The sequence below is a fragment of the Hydra viridissima genome, unplaced genomic scaffold, assembly GCF_058129835.1.
Source record: "Hydra viridissima isolate aposymbiotic clone 2 unplaced genomic scaffold, HvirCarnegie_v1 scaffold_7, whole genome shotgun sequence".
Lineage (NCBI taxonomy): Eukaryota > Metazoa > Cnidaria > Hydrozoa > Anthoathecata > Hydridae > Hydra > Hydra viridissima.
In genome coordinates, this window is record NW_028324306.1 from 3976891 (window position 1) to 3983032 (window position 6142).

Sequence of the window (6142 nt, forward strand, 5' to 3'; positions counted from 1 at the left end):
TTTGAAGCAAGCTCTGGTCATAAAACGAACAGGTTGGGGTAACAGACATGATAAACTCATTTTTCAGCATGATAATGCTCGACCACATGTTGCAAAACCTGTCAAAAACTATTTGGAAAATGTCGGATGGGAAGTGTTACCCCACCCGCCGTATTCTCCGGACATTGCTCCTTCTGACAACTACTTGTTCGATTGCATGAATAACGATTTGATTGGACAGCGCTTCACTTCTTCAGAAAATATCGAAAAATGGGTCTCTGATTGAATCACTTCTAAGGATGAAGCATTTTTTCGACACGGAATTCGTAAATTGCCGGAAAGATGGGCAAAAGTAGTGACTAGCGATGGACACTATTTTCATTAATGTATTCATCCATTTAGTTTTTGAAATAAACATTCAATTTTCAATTAAAAAGCGCATGAATTAATTCCTAGACCAAATAAAAAAAAAGTGAATCTACACAAAAAAAGCCTTGTTTTAAAAAATTTACATAAAAATTAAATATTTTAAATGCGTTTTTCCAAAGGCCTATTAAAATATATTGCAAGTGCTCAAATATGATCTTTTCATTACTAAAAGATAACTATGAACTTAAAATTTAAGCATTAAAAACTAATGAATAAATAAGAGAGTTTGCGCTGATTAATGTGTTCGACAGGGTTAAAGGCCAGTCTTGGGCAGACCACAGTAGATGAGTAAGATAATCAGGAGATTCTTTAATACATTACCACTAAAAAATTTAGAGATACCTTTTTTGTTAAATGGCTAGTTTTAAAGCTATTGTGCTCTTTTGTATGCCTTAAAAAATGTTTTCAAATCCATTTTAAAATCTTAATCACAGCGTTTGTGCTTTTATGTGAGGAAAATAATTCAAATTTTGAAAAAAATAATAATAACGTTTGTAAAGTTCTTTCAAACATCTATCATACATATCTTTTATTAAGTTTTCTAATTTTCTAATAAGCTGGTATTGTGCATTAGAAAGGTTTAGATTTAATTGAGTTTATTAAATCATAAAATTATAAGTTTGCTCAACATATACAAGAGAATAAACGTTTTGTGGGTTTAGTTAAACAAACTCTTTGAGAAAACAATTTCTAGGAGAAAGAAAGAAAGAAAGAAATATGCTTCATCTGTGACGTCATCCTTAAAATTAAAATAGGTAGTACGACTCAATAAGATCACACCTGCTGCATCAGGACCTAAATATACATAGCAACGCTACCAAAAATGAAATAGATAAAAAGGAATAATATGGAAAAAAACCTAATGGACATCATCTGATTTTCACAAGAATTGGATGACGTATAATTACAGTTGGATCTTATTTCTTGTTTTATTTGTGCTACTTTTTTACAGTCGGATCTCGGTTTTATTTCCTCATTAAATTCAACAACCTCAATTTTTAAAGTATTAAAATGGAAAAGCTTTAAAAAGATTTTTTTTTCAAACTATGAGTTCCTTTAAATGCATTTTTATAAGGCGGCAATTCTGCTTATACTTCATACAAATCTATGTGAAGAGTCTAGCAAAATCTTCCGTGAATACTTGCAATGGTTTAGCAAAGTAAGGCTTAACACTGAGAACTGGAACCCAAACATTTCTACCTTATTTACTTGCACTGAAATGTGAAAAATTTTTGAGAAAAAGCTTAAAAATCGCAATAAAAGTTTTTCCACGTGTAAAAGCTGTTGCAAACAAAGCAGTAGTCACTGAGGACGATTAATAGCTGTGATGATGAGTCAAACCAAAGCACCAGCTCAAAACCTTATGAGGAGATTGCAGATTTAATGCAAAATACTTGAGAAATGAGTGAAGGGTATTAAAGTTATAATTTGATAATTCGAACCAATTCATTAAATCCACTTTTACATGAAACTTCTTTTGAAGTTTATATTAATATAACTTAATGGAAATTATGACGGTGCAGTTCTTTTAATTCGTTTCTTAATAACTTCTTTTGGTAACATTGTACTTATTACAGAAATTTCACAGAAATTCTGTCACAGAAATTTTGTGCTGAAGTCAATTTGTTGGTTGAGGAAACCACTTAAATTTAAAAAGCGAGGAGAACAAATCTTCGCGTTTAGCTGATGTATTTTAAACGTTTAAAAGATTATTCATTTTACAGAAAAAAACTACGGCCAAATCTTTGTATATTTTTTATTCCCAAATAAAGATTTGAAAATGAAATCTAAAAAGTTGCTTATCTACGCCATCCAAATTATAAAAGGGTTGTTTTATAAAAAATTTATTCACTTTAATTAAACTTAAATCGCAATTATTAATCAAAACTCAACTTGTGCCGATTAGAAATCCGAGACAGTTTTGGAGAAAGAGAACAATCGATCTTATTATGAAGATGACATAGGATTAATTTTATTTAGTTATGATTAATATGTATAAATCATAATTTGAACTATACTCAATTTTTAATTTTGCTGCTCCCACCCTTTAATCTTAATTCATCAACAAAAGGCACAATCTGTACAAATTTTTAGCTCAGTAGGTCAACTACTAGAAGACCCTAAAACGTATTGATTGTAAAACATGATGTATGTAGCCATTTTTAATTCTGTTTAAAAGAAACATTCTCTTCTCTATCTCAACTTTTTTTTTTTTTTTATTCTTTTTTCTTTAGAAATTGATTTGGGCGCATCCAAACAACCCCAGCAACTGTGTAAAACTTAATTACCAAAAGTTGATTCGGATTATTTTTGAATTAATATTAAAACTTTAATAAATACCAGGGTTTGTTTTACTAATGCAAACAACGTCCATTAGTAAAACATATATATACTTATAACAATTTTTAATGAATTTTTTATTCGAGTGAGGATTTAAAAGCAACTGAGTTTTTTACAGCTTCCGGCAACGGAATCTGTAATCTGTAAAAATCTTTTGTAAAAATATTGTAATCTTGTGTTTGACATATCTTTCTGCAATGTCAATCACAACAACTATCTTCTCAAGTTTCCTTACTCCATAAAAAATAATTTTGCACTAGTTGTAAAAGATTAATTTAATATTCATTATGAAAGAAAAAAGTTTTTTGGTGCTAATTTTCTTCTGCTAATTTTTTCTTCTTCTGCGCATTTGTCTGTTGACATAATTTTACCAATACACTTCTTTACCTCAGTAGATAAACTAACATTAGTCAACGATAAAGCTGCAGTTTCAGCAACTTTGATGGTATTCAAAAAATACAAAAATGGTTGAGGGAGTATTATAAGCTATTTCATTGCCACCATTATGAAAACTTTCTTTACAACTTTTCTTAAGGTTTCACTAAACTTTTTGAAAAGCACCTCAGACAGAAGTTGCGTTCACCAGTGAGTCGAATCAGCTCCTCAAAAAAATTTGCACCATTTACTGATCCCATATTGCTTGTTGATAATTGCATTAAAACAAAGGGTTTGAATTTTATCGCCTATACCCTACTTCTTTTCTGCTTACAATACAATCACGACATGCTCTTCTTCTGATGAGGTTTGGGCTTCGGGGAATTCTAACAATTAATATTTGTTGCGCTTTCTTTGTTGGAAGGTCTTCAACCTTTGGAAACGCTTAAAACTTCCAGATTGATGTTATTTTGGCGATGATTTTTTGGAAATGTAGCAAGCAAGTAGGCATAAAAATCTTTTCTCAACTTGTCTCGCAAACTTCCTTAAAACTTAATAAAAACATCACGAAAGTCAATTTTCATCAGTGGCTCTGAAACTATAAATGAAAAATCATTAATTATATATTATAACAATATTAATAATATAATAAGTTACTATTGTAGTTGATATTACAAAAACGAAGAGGTTTTTACCTAAGTTATTTTATAATTCGAATTTATCTCATAAAGAAACGAAAAAAACCTCAAAATTCACACCGAAAACATTCAAAATTTCTCGGTCAATGGAGGTCGTTTCACTAGGTCGGGTTGAATTGAGTTAAAAGTGTCCAGGTATGCCTTAAAAATTGACCATGGCTCATCGGCATGACAATTATCCAAAGCATTTTAAGAGCAAGTAGAAACTAAGCTCTTTGGAAGTGTCCTCATATTTTGCAAAGTTTATCTTTTCACTAGATGGCAAAACAAAGGTAATAGAAAACTAAATCATTAACAACTAATTTTTCTGTTTTCAAAGACGACTAATGACATTTTGCAATAAAAGTACTCTCATTTTTTTTTTAATAAAGAACTGAGTATTTCAGGTTGGCTTTGCCACTACACGTTATCCATTTTTATAAAAAAGGTTAAATCCACTGGGGTCATGCATTCAATAATATCACAAATTTAGTAGTAAAAAATATCAAAATATTACAATGCCAAGCATGGCTGAAGTTCGACCATATTTTAACTTGTAATAATAAATATGCAAAACATGGCTGACGTGCTATTTTTTATTGTAATAATAAGATTATTTTTACTACTAATCCATTTCTTCAACCAAATATAAGTTTTTATATCTCTTTTTATATTAAAACATTTCCTGCAGATACTTTATATTACACCTCATCTGAAAAGAAAAAGAAAAGATCGTCTATAGACGTCATATTACGCTCCCCCCGAGCTTTCCTGTTAAGGTAGTTAACAATGTTTACTTTTACGTAAACTTTTTTGTTGTTAGGGACTTATAGTAACTTTTTGTTGTTAGGGACAGTATTGAACAAAGTATAACAAGATTGACATTTAGTATCAAAAAAAAGATTTGTGTAAAAACTCTGAGCCTAAGAAATTTTTATTCTCTCTCAAGTTTTGTTCCCAAATCAACAAATGATATTTAATTACTTAAAACAGTCTATGTTTAGTAAGGAAATCAGTAGTTATTTAAATTAACAATATTTTTAAACCATGCGATTTTTATTGATATTTGTCATTTTATATTTGTAATGCACTTCTCAGGGACTTTTTAAAAAGATACATTTTAATATTCTATTACAAGTTGCATAAATATATTTCATTATCACAAGCTCAGTTTTAAGTTATTATTTTTATCGCCTTAAGGATTTTACAAAGGAGTGTATGTAACTTTGAGAAAATACTCCTTTTTCTAAGGAAACAGCTTCTAAGAAAACAGTTTTCCCTCGGAAAAAGTTCCCCCCTTAGATGTTTCCCCCTCAGATGTTTTTACTGAAAAAAGGAGTATGAGTATAAATTTTATTCACAAATGGGAAAGAGATTCTGGGTTACTTTAAAAAAGATGCAAGCAAATTTTTTTAGTGCGGGATGAATCTTCTGAGGAAGCCATATGTCTTTAAGTCTTAAGCTTTGAGGTATGACACACTAAAAATCGTGAGTTTCAGTTCAATTAAAGAATGTTTAGAGAGTGTTTCACAAGTAGGTGCTAACAATCTTGTATACTTCCTTGATAAGCCTAAGATCGTTTCGTGGATCTAAGATGGCCAACGGAGCTGTAAACCAGAGCTCTTACGTATATATAGATATTGAATATGTAGTATTACGAAGCTTCTCTAATTACATCACCAGTTACCTCTTCCTCATTTTCTAGTGTGGACAGAGAACAACATGTTCTTTTTGAACCAATTTATAATGCACTTTTCCGAACCCTATATCTTTCCAGGTCTTGTTGCTTTTTATAGGTTTGATGTTTCTTTATTAACGCAACATAAAGAACCCATTTTTCCAAGACGTCTTTCTCTGTGTTGTAATTGGAAGAACTTTTTACCCTCTTCTACACTCGTGATTTTTATTATATCTACATAACCTATGTAAAATAAATTTGCTAGGTTTCTTTCCATTCGTTTTCTTTCAGTTGCAATCCAATTGACTGTCAATCCAAAAAACTAGTCAAAGGATTTTCTGTAAATCATTAATAACTTTTCTGTAGATACTCAATAACTTTTATAAACCATGTGCTCCTTAAACATGTGAAGACAAACACTCTAAATGCATGTGTTGCTTTTCTTCAATCCATAGCTCCGGACTATACGTTATGACATCATTGCATAGAATAGTTAATAACAAAAAAAAACATTCCCTATTCCAGAAAAAAAACTACTTTATTTGTTGCACAAGGTGCATGGTTGATTGATTGTTTGTCGCAACTTGCACATATTACCGCTCCGTAAATACAAGAAGTAAAGTAGTGCGGCAGCAAATTCTAAAAATGTATTGGAAATTACTGA